The sequence below is a fragment of the Ambystoma mexicanum genome, chromosome 11, assembly GCF_040938575.1.
Source record: "Ambystoma mexicanum isolate Mex_15411 chromosome 11, UKY_AmexF1_1, whole genome shotgun sequence".
In the NCBI taxonomy this organism is placed as follows: domain Eukaryota; kingdom Metazoa; phylum Chordata; class Amphibia; order Caudata; family Ambystomatidae; genus Ambystoma; species Ambystoma mexicanum.
Window position 1 is genome coordinate 388,651,677 of NC_090934.1, and position 11,574 is coordinate 388,663,250.

Here is an 11,574-nt window from a genome sequence, read left to right on the forward strand (position 1 = left end):
GAGCCCGGGGGGCGGGCGGGTGGAAGGGAACAGGAGAACAATCCTTTGGGGTGAAAGACGAATCAGCAACTTTAAAAAAACAAATCAGATGTTTTGGCAGTACATAACCGTATAGTGAAGGAAATGAAATGTTTGTTTGCTAAAGGATAGGAAACTATAGTAATAGCTTAGGAAACAGCGCCTTTGATTTCTTTCTAAGATCATCTGCTGATGACTTTTCAATATATTCATTTGTTTGCATTTATTACTGCTAGCATCCCCATGCATCTATTTCAACTGATAACAGTGAATTTCAGCAGAGGGGTCCCTAGTTAAAGAAGAAGGTATTCAATGTGTTGAAACTGTGAGCATTGATTCTATTGACTTAAAGGGCAAATATGTGATTTCCTTCAGTCGGACGCCAGAAGAAACCTTGTTCAAGGGTGGGCAAAACTATAGACTGTATTATGTGCCTTTTTAATTTCACTTGCTATGTCAGGGTTACAATCAGGGCTCCGATATAATTTTATTCCATACTTGGAATCAAAAGATTTTTCTGGGAGTAAGAAAGTAATTGGCTTTGCCAGTAGGCATATTTCATGCTTATTTTAATATGTTTTTCCCCTTAAAATTTCTCTTGAGATCGGGTAGAAATATAATTTGAATTCCTACCAATGACACTTCTCTGCTGGTCACTGATTCGAAAAGAGATCAGCGGAACTTTATGGGTAGAAGCAGGTGGCAGATTCCTATATGTTCATGGTTTCACATTTGTGTTGGTTACATTGCCCTGTTTTTAGTAAAATAGTATATGCTTCCTAGCTGCAAAGCTGGTTTTGAGTAAATGTCACAACTCACAGAACAACATAATGTGGATAGTGAGCAGATGCCCAGGAATTCAGATCATCATATTCCGTGGTGCAGTTATTCTGGTGCAATTATCATCCTTACATAAATTATGAGAGGCATTTTCTCCTGGCCCTTGAGTTACTCTATTAAAGTGGCAGATTAACTCTTATTGGCATGTTTTCTGATACATTCCTTTCAGTTGCAATTATTCCATTTGAAAACATTGCAGGTCGAATATTTTGACAACCACATCAGTGATTAGCGATACTTGTTTTTTGTAATAAACATGAGTTTTTTCCCAATGGCATTAAACACTTTGTGTATTATCTCTAAGCACTGTTGACAAATGCATAGCCACAGCTAAACCTATTGTTTATCCTGATCATGCAAAGCTTTTTTGTGCATGCATGTTTTTCTCTCTGTTCAGGAGTACTTTTGGTAGGTGCTATGGTATATCTTGAAGTCTTGGACTGGTTGATGAGCTCTCCTTTTAATCACATATAAAATATTTGGTTTTTCTGCCTATATGTTTGGAAAAAGAGTTGTAAGATGGTCCTTTTACACTGATTTGTAAAGAATTGCGGTGGTTGGCAAGGGGACATTTCCTTCCAAACTCTTCAGAGATGGTATCTCACTAACTACTTATGCTCACAAAGTGGCTTACATCGTTATTCAGTTGCACACATGGAAAATAATGTGCGCACAAAGGCAAATCATTTCCGCACACAGGGAAAAATAATTAGAGGGAACATTGGTCAGCACACAATCGGACTCCAAAATAAGCTCGAGAGTTTTCTAGCTTACTGCAATGTAAACAACCTCACAGTCAATCCCCAAAAATCAAACATTATAATTTTTTCTAACCGCAAAAAAGTGCGTAAATTCACATGGTCGATCAACTTAATGGAAATAACTATTGTACAAAACCTAACCTATTTAGGTTTTAGCCTCTCCCATAACACCTCATTAAAGAGAGGGAAGGCACTCCTTGCAGAAAAACTATTGCCCTTAATAGGGCAAATGAAATTAATCCTTTACAAATATTGTACATTTTCATTATCAACACTGTTTGAATTCTATGGGGAAAAAGGTGGTGGCGGTCCTCCTATATGGAGTAGATCTATGTTTGAGTGACCTTGACCCTCACCTAGATATGCTGCAAGGAAAAATCTGAAAAGCTACACTGGGGCTGCCAGGCTACATACCGAATGCAATTCTGAGGCATGAGCTTGGATTGAATTCGTTATCATCTCGTTATAATTGGCGTCTTCTTTCCAATTACTCAAAAATGTTTTTTCCCCCTACAAATTCCGTATATGTAGATTTTGCAAGGATGCTGTCTAATAATTACCCATCATCTGTTGCTCAATTCAAACATAGAATGAATAATCTTTTGCACAAGATTAACATGCAACCAATGGATCTGCATTTTCAAATGAGTTTAGCCAAAAAAAAAGCATTTCTTAAATGACTGGGCTGAGTGTGCAGATCTTATTCATTCATATGGGTCATTCTCAGAATATGCAAAATTCAGGCATAATCAAATGCCTCGTCTGCCTTCTTTGATTCTATGTCCATGTAATAAATCTCATAACACATACATGCGGTTTAGTATGGACTTACTGCATACCAAAATGCAGATGAAACACTGGTTTAAAAATGAACATATAATCTGTAACGAAATTATGTCGTTTCAGCAACGAAGCTCAGGAAACAACAAAACATCTTTTTCTTTTTTGCTCTCACTTCGAGGAAATTCGTTCTCATATGGTGAAATAATTTGTCCAAGCACACACGGTTTTAGCTAGAAATCTTTTTTGGATGAATTGTATGTGGGGGAACGACAATGCCATTATTCTCGCGACTGTGAACTAATATGTTACATAGAATCTGAGCTTGAAAAGAATATTGATTGAAAGGAAACTAGAAACAGATTTATTTATGTGATTGTTGTATGGCTCATTGCTCATGCGTAGTACAATTGGAGTGAAATGATTAAAGCAAACTTTATAAATAATGCACATTGAGATAACAAATTCCACAGTCTTGCAATACACGTGTAATTATATTTTTCATCTAATCAATTCAGGCATAACTGTGTGATAATACATTAAAGAATGAACATGCAACGTGTATAAGAAGCCTAATGGTGTGAGTGAGCAATAAGACAAAAATGAAATTTATTGTTTTAAATTTAAAATGATTTGTGTTAGAAGGATATCAAGACTGTGCATTAACGGCTTGTTTTATCTCTTTTCTTACTGATTAAATTCTTGTTACTCTTGTAATAATTTGTAAAAGTGCGTAAGCACTAAACACAGATTTTAATTTAAAAAAAATAATTAATTCATATCTTCTGCTACAGACATGCTTCCCACCCCTGCTCAGCTCTTCTTGGAATACCAAGGGTCTTAGTCACAAGCTATCAGCCCTTCCTCCGAAAGTGTCAAAGGTTTCGAAGGAGGGTTTATCTTACTGAAAACATGAGCACCAACTGAAGCAACATGCCCAGCCCTCTTAATCAGAATCCACACTCTCTCCTGGCCATTGCCTTACTGTGGCTACCACCTATCGGCCACCTGGTCAGATCTCCTCCTTTATCTCTGAGTGGGTGGACCTCTCCTCCTCCGTCCTGGCCTGGACAACTCAACTCCTTCTTCTTGGAGACTTTAACATCCACCTGGATGCTTCCTGTCCTTCCTCTGGAATCTTTTGTGACCTCTGTGACTCTCTCTCACTCCCTATCCTCCCCTCTGGCCCGACTCATTCTGCAGGGCACACTCTGGATGTTCTGATCTCTTCGGACCTTCCCCTTTCTGTCCCTCTCACCACTCCTCACTCCTAGAGTGGTCACTTTCTCCTTTCCTCCCATCTCACCCTCTCTACCCCTCAGGCAAAGCCAACTCCAGCACTGCCACCTACCTTCTCGGTTTTCTGACCTATGAAGCGTGTGTCAGTTGAGGTTTTCGCCATCACTTTCTCACCCCCTCCTCCCCCTTTGACTGATGCACACCCTAACACAGCCTTTTCCATGCTCCATTCTTACATATCTGATACTCTTGATGTTCTTGCCCCTGTCATGAGGATCCGCTTGAAGCCCAAAGCCAAGGGCAACTCCTGGTACGACTCGGACCTCGTCACCCTTAAACGCAAGTGCAGGGTGGCTGAGAGGAAATGGCGTGCTTCCGGTACATCCTCTGACAAACTGGCCTGCCGCCTGCTCCAAAGGCAATACCGGCTCTCTGTCCACAGCAAAAAGAGAGCCCACCACAGCAAAAAGAGAGCCCACATCCAAGCCCGTGTCTCTGCGGCATCCAACAACTCGGCCGAACTCTTTAAAATCTGCAAGGAGCTGGCCAATCCTGCTGCAGTCTCAACCTCTCCCGTCCCCTCCCATGCCCTCTGCACTGCCCTGGCTTCTCATTTCATCTCCAAAACTCAGGACATCCTGTCCTCTCTCTGTTCCTCTTGCACTCCTCCCTCTACTCTCTGCTCTTCCTCTGGCCCCTCTTTGGCCACCCCTCCTCCCTCCTTCTCTGCCTTTCCCCTGTTCTCCCCAGATGAGGTTTCTAAACAAAGCTGATCTATGAAAGTCTCGTCAAAAAAGGTTCTCCCCAGTTCCTCCAAAACCATCAAGGACCACATCGACAACCTGGCTCCTGCTCTGGCTGACTTCTGCAACCACTCCTTCACCACTGGAGTCTTCCCTTCCCCCTAAGTACTCTCTTGTGAACCCTCTTCTTAAGAAACCCTCAGCCGACCCCTCCTGCCCGGTTTATTATCGCCCGAGCTCCATCACTCCTTTCCTGGGCAAACCCTTGGAAAGGCTGGCCATCTCCCACCTTAATCTTCACACTGAATTGGTTGGTTGCCTCCTTGACCATCAGTATGGCTTCAGAGCTGCCAGAAGCACAGAAACTGCTCTCCTGAACATCTGTGAAGACTTGCTCTCCAACCTCTATTCTAATACCCCCTGTGTCCTCATCTTACTTGATCCCTCTTCTGCCTTTCACACGGTCAACCATGCTATCCTCCTCAACCGTCTCTGTGATAACCTGGGTGTCACCGATCAGGCCCTGGCCTGGCTGACCTCTTTCCTCTCTGATCGACCCTCCCAGGTCCAAATTGGGTCTTTCCTCTCCTCTATCTCTCTCTCTACCTGTGGTGTTCCACAGGGGTCTAACCTCTCTTCCTGGCTGTTCAATCAATACCTGGCACTTCTTGCCTAGCACATTTCCTCTCTCTGCCCCAAATTTCGGTGCTATGCGGATGACACTCAGCTCATTTTCAGACTCCGCTCTGCCACCTCTTCTCCATCTCTCATTTCTGACTGTCTGTCTGCTATCCAGGAGTGTTGTGCCACCAATGATCTCTGCCTTAACGCCATTAAGACTGACATTCTCCTCATTGGCAAACCTGCTTTCCTGTCATTCTCTGGCTGGCCTCTCTTGGCCCTCTTCCTGCTCTCACCTGTGAGGCTAACAACCTTGGGGTCATCTTTTACTCCCCACTCTCCTTCTCTCCTCACATCTCCAACGTCTCTAAGAAGTCATACTACCAACTGCACCTCCTCAGAGGTATTCTTACTTTCCTCTCCTTCCCCCAGAAACTTACTGCCTCCAGAGTTCTGTTTCTCTCTAGGCTGGACTACTGCAACAGCCTCGTCCTAAATCTGCCTGCTTCTACTCTCCGCCCTCTGCAACTCATCCAAAACAGGACTGCGAGAGGTGTCCTTGGCCTCAAACCCAGGGATCGTATCTCTCCAGGACTGAAATCTCTTCACTGTCTCCCAGTGGCTGTGAGTATTAAGTTCAAAATCCTCTGCATTGTCCAAAAGGCCTTCTGGGGGCTGGGGCTTTAATACCTTCAACTCCCTCTTCATAAATATCTTCCTTCTCGAGGCCTTCACTCCTCCGCCTCCAACTCCCTCAAGGTCAGTCGGTTCTCCAAGCAACGAGTTGGTGGTAGATCTTTTTCCTCAGCTGGGGCCTGCTTGTGGAACAGCCTCCCTGCCTCTCTGAAACTTGAGGAGAACCATTTCTGGTTCTGGAAGCACCTCAAGACCTTCCTCTTTGCTTCTGCTTTCTCTCTTCCTCTCCCCTGCTGAACTCCTGGTTGAAATTGAAACTGCACTGGTCACCTTGGTACCCTCTGATGTCAGGGCCAGAACCCTTCCCCGCCAGTTGCACTCCTGCACTGGTTGCCCCCTGGCAACCCTTGCACACGGGGTCTGTTACTGTATGCCTACAGTCCCCTACCAGCACTTTCCACTTGATGTCTGCACTTACCCCTAGCTGGCCTCCCTTTTATTTGTTCTACTGTGTGATTCCCATGTACTGCACTGCCCCCTCCCCTTTCCCCTCACACTTTTCCCCCTCCCCCTCCCCGGCACTTGCGCAATTTCAATGTCACCTGGCCTAGTAAGATCGTTGCCTGTCTTCCCTTTGTTCCCCCTCCCTTGCCTTGTCATGCCTTGAAACACTTGTGTATAGGTGTGTTATAAATGCCATATCATATCATATCACTCACACACACATACATCCATGCACACACACACATGCATGCACACACACATGCACACGCATGCACGCACGCACACACGATTTTATGGGAGTACAGGCAATCAATAGATTACAGGCAATGCACATAAAAACACACATAGGTAGACAGGAGACGGACTTTAATAGTACAATGAAAACACACACAGGATGTTTTTTGTTTTACATTTAGAGTATTAGGTGGGAACATTATGTTTTATTTAAAGCAAAATATAAGAGTATGTATATGCACGAGGGGGTCTTATAATATCGATCAAAATGTCTCCTGCGCTAGGGGGTGGGTGTCAGCTGCCCAGTGGAGTAACAGAGAGATTCCCCCTGCTCCGGTAAAGTATGCAACGTGTTCAGGGTTCAGAGAACACTTCTCCACCTAAACTGCTGTGCCAAAAGATTAATAATACTCGACACACAATGATTGTGAGAATTAAGAATGTATTGAGTGTGCCCTTTCTGAGACACATGTTTCGGCAACAGACTCGCCTTTTTCAATCAGGGCTAATAAATGTAGATATTAGTCAAATTTGCAATTTGATGGTTGCCCTGTTCATGGGGTCAATCCCCCCTCGCAAGAGGTGAATCCTTTCTCAAGCATCGGCGCCAGCAAGGCGGGATTTGCTTGCTTATATTCAGGAGCACTGAACCCTTGAAGCGCACAAGCAGGGGTTAAAACTGTGGCAGTATTTGACCACAGTTTATGTTAGGGACTGTTTGAGCATGAACAAAGACACTTGAGAGGCAAATGGGAATGGAAGCAAGGTCATGGGCAGAGATACAGTTGACTATCTCGCAATATTGCAGGCTGCTGCATGAGAGGAATAAAAAGAAAAACGATACTAGGAAAACTCAAGAAAGCCAAGTTAGTTCAGAAGAATTTAGCAAGGAATGCCATAGAAAGGGGGGGTTACTGATGAGCAAAGGAGGACCGGGAATGCAGCAGCAAGCAGTGGGTGCATCGCAGGTCAATAATTAGTGAATGGAATTAAGAAGGGAATGGATACATGCCACAAGATATAGGAATGACCTCCAGAGGAAGGTGTGGTTTTTCAGAAATAACCAAGGTGGGTTTCAGAATATGCAGCATGATAACCAAAATGTGCAGGGAGGATTTAATCAAGGGGGGCTAGTCAGACAAGCTCTTCTTGTATGATAAATATATGGGTTGACAGAGCAGATCGTGCACACATGTAAAAGCCAAGGAGATGCACAAGGTGGACTATTTTTTCAACGGGGGGGGGTAGCTTATCCTCCAGTATATAGCTCACAAGCTAGGTCAGGATTTGCCCAGGGTCAGACATTGTATCAGACGCAAGCGCTGAGAGTACAACAGGTGCAGCAGCTAGAGCAAGTGTAAAACGGATTCACTGAAGGGGCAAGTGCAGCAAGCACCCATGCAGATTCAGTGATATGCAAACACAGGACAGATATTGACACCCAAGATAGGAGGTGCCATTATGGTAGGAGGAAATCCTTTCACAGGAACCGTAGTATGGATGCACCCACAATAGGACAGCTCACAGGACGACTGGAGGTGTTCAGAATTATTAAGTGATGCTTGGCCCCAAGAGGTGCCAAGGGTTAATGTGGCATTAGGAGGTGAAATCTTTGCTCTATTGGTAGATGCTGGGACTGCATGTCTATGAACAAAGGAGGAAAGGTGTCAAATGGTGGGAATTATCAGAAGATTGAGGGTTCTTAGGGGTTATAAATTGAGTTTTTTTGTTGATGAATCATCAGTCATTATAGGAGAGTGTGTTATGACTGATCTTTGTTATATTTGTGACAGACACTAGTTAAATATTTTTGGGTAGGGATTGGATGACAAAACTTAACATGATGATTTTATTTATTTTGATCAAGGGATAGTGTGTTGCACTTTTGTGATGCACCATTTGAACGCAGGTGAATTCATATTGGCATACACAGGGCAAGTGGCTCTGCAAGGTGTTTTAGTAGAGCCAGAGGTCTTTTGTATCATGAGATGAGAATTGTGTTAACCATGCTATATGGCCTATTGGAGAAAATTGTGAGAACATTTGATTAATCCTTGTTCAGACCACAGATACCTATGGATAAAGAGGGGGGATAGATATTCCCTCTAGAATTAGAAGCATCCATGAGTGCAAAAGAAAATGGCAATTTTCAAGGGAATGGACAATAAGAGTGGACAATGGAGGACAGTAATAGTTTGCGAGGAAGGGTCTAGGTTGATTGATGTCACTGATGATGACATATTTAGACAGGACTCAATGGATGATGAAGTAGTGCTTTTAGGAGCATCACACACTGAAAGAGGAAAAGGAAATCTCATAAACGCATGACAAATGGTGCAGCAGTGCTCAGTTTAAATTCAGGAAAGCTTGGAGAAGAGAGTGCCAAGTGCCCTGTGGACCGTAGGCCCTTATGACATGGGTCTTTTAAAACTAATAGGGGAACAAAATAAAAGAATACACATGCAAGGATTATAATATGAAACGTTTAAGGCTTTATTGTCTAATTAGAATAATTAATATATGTTAGTCATAAATAGATAGGGTAAAAGCACAGGTGTAAGAAGCTCAAATAAAAAAACTGACGTCAATTTAGTGAAATAAAAAAATAAAAAATGAATGAATGAATAGATATTAAAGCAGCAAGAAGAATAAATGAATAAAACATCCAGATTTGCAAAACAAAGAGCAGAATTGAGGGTGCTGGCTATAATTGAATAGTGTAGTGTATTTTAATAATAGAGACAATGGGCCTCATTACACGGTAGGCGGTAAACCATGGCGCTATTAGCGCCATGGTTCATGCCGGTAAAAACCGGCACCGCCTTGGTGGAAAGGGGAATTACCGCCCTATTCCAAGGTTAGCGGGGTGGTAATTCCCCCTTCCCCATTCCCATTTTGCCCCATAGGGCTCTATGGGAATGGGGAAGGCGCTAATTACGGTACCGCAAATTGCAGTACCGTAATTAGCTCCACTGGTCCCTTTGCGGGTTGGTTTTTAACGCCTGCAAAAAGCAGGCGTTAAATTGCCCAACCCGCAAAGGGACCTCGTAGTAAGGTGGTAAGGATTTACCGGTACCGGTAAAATAACGGTACCGGTAAACCCTTACCGCCTACCGTGTAATGAGGCCCATTGTAATTAATGAAGGGCCAAATGGGTATGGTTGGCCAAGATCGTTCTAGTTATATAAGAGAATTTTTTATAGAACTAGACCAAAGAACATAAGCGAGTAAGTAACAAAACATTATTTTTAATGTATGTGATGATGGTGATTTATGTTTTACAGATGAAACCTATTGTGCTTCCTTGAGCAAAACAATTAGTGTCAGAAGAAGTAAGTATCGGTTCACACCGGAAGTGTGTGAACATGCTGTTGAGCATTATTAGGAGTAAGAGGACCCAGGTGAGTACAGAAAAAAGACAGTAAGGGATACAGTCTTTCAAATAAATAGCCTTTTGCCAAGATCGGCGAACACAGGTGTGATTATAGAATAGCATGTATATGCAAGTATGGTCATCTCTAACGACAAGAACACAAAAGACTTCAGATAAAAGGTTGAGTAACCTTTTTTAAATTCTGATAAATGGCGAGATGCCAAAAGGGTACATTTGGCAAAAGTGTAGGAATATTTAGAATAGGCAAAACAATGTATTCCTTATATGTGACATTCGTGTACATTTAATAGGAACAATACTGGGTTCCAAATAACAGGGCTAGGTAAGATTAGTGTAGGCGAAACAGCAAGCGGAGAGCATCAAGCAGCGTGCAGCGAAATATCTCAATTATATCTCAACAGAATGAAAGGCACAGCAGAGGAAAGAAGAAGACTGCTGTCCCACGCGAGCTGAAAGAAGACTTCAAAAGACACAGAGAAGAACGTTCAGCAGAGCAGGAAAAAATAAAGACAGGCCTGAGTGCTACACTAATTAATACATTTTTTTAATGTGCACTAACGATCCAGAAAAAGCAAGCCTATAGTTAAATGGGCTGAGAGTGTCAAGAAATGATCTGAGCAAAAAAAGAAATTATTGAAAGGAGAAGAGCAAAAATCTACCCTGAGGAAATAATGAATTGCTTTGTAAAATATGGCTGTAACTCTATTTTGGTTTTCTACAGAGAGCAAGATCCCACACCAGCGTTGTCTTCTTCAGCTATGGATGCTCCTAGAAGTCAGAAGAGGAACAATTGAAAAAGATGTTCTTTTATTAAAGTGTTTTGAATCTGTTATGTTGTTTGTTTGTTGTTTTTATTTTGTATTATAAAAAAAGAGACCAAAAATGACCCTTTGGTTTGAGAATGTCGACCATACGGGAAGAATGTTTCCTTTCGAAATATTATGCAGTTTTTGAAAATAGAAGCCTATAAGAAAGTTGGGCATGCCAGACACAGGTGGATGTGTATAGTGTATAAATCCAGATCATAAGCCAAGTCCCGATATCAGCCAGCATGTATTTAAATATAAGTCAAAATGTGCGAAAAGAAAGAAAGGAGCAGCCATCTTGTTATATTAGAAATGAAGAGAAATGCAGTATAGATTGTTTAGGAGGCAGGAATGTTTGAAAGAAACACGCTTAGCTTTTTAAGGGTTGGGTTTTAAGAGAAAGTACTGACGATAGAGACATGCTTATTTTTCAAAGGAAACGCCTTCAGTTTTATATTACAGGTGCACGGGAGAGACCTATACACCAGGAGATTGACAGCACTCGATCCTGCGAGCAGAGAGAGCAAAATCGAGGGACCCAGCCAGATGCCCAGTCATAATCATTTCAATATTCTGTGTTTGAGAATTGCCTTTATGAAGACTCCCCCATCCTTGTGTTCTCCTGAGGAAATCAAATGCCCCCCCCTTTTCTGACTGCTCTTTGATGATGCAAATCAAAAGTTCGAGTGTTCTGTGATGAAGGAAACACTAAATGCAAAAGGAATGGCCTAAGAATTAAAGGGCCCATGAACTTGCTATAAAGCAGCCTAAAGGACAAAGATATAAGTTGGCCAGATCAGGAAAAAGATCTGTGGACGTGGAAGAAGCTGAAGCAAGATGAATCAGGTGGAAGATGTACTGAGGAAAAGAAAACAAACATTGAAATATAAATAAAGAGGGCATGGGAGCAAGGAAATGTCATGGGGTGGGTGTAAGGAAAAAGTGCACACCAAAAGGTGCACATGGACAGACTAAGAGACGTTGGGCTGGTGGGTTCC

General features: G+C 42.6%; 1 protein-coding gene across 1 annotated transcript in view; it reads left to right on the forward strand.

The window, feature by feature from the left end:
- Positions 1-10,602, forward strand: part of CELF1 (CUGBP Elav-like family member 1) — a 1,228,135-nt gene extending 1,217,533 nt beyond the window's left edge. The window contains exon 15 of the mRNA XM_069623101.1: positions 10,492-10,602. The gene's annotated coding sequence lies outside the window, so the exon portion shown is untranslated. The remainder of the gene's footprint in view (positions 1-10,491) is intronic.
- Positions 10,603-11,574: the final 972 nt, after the last annotated feature.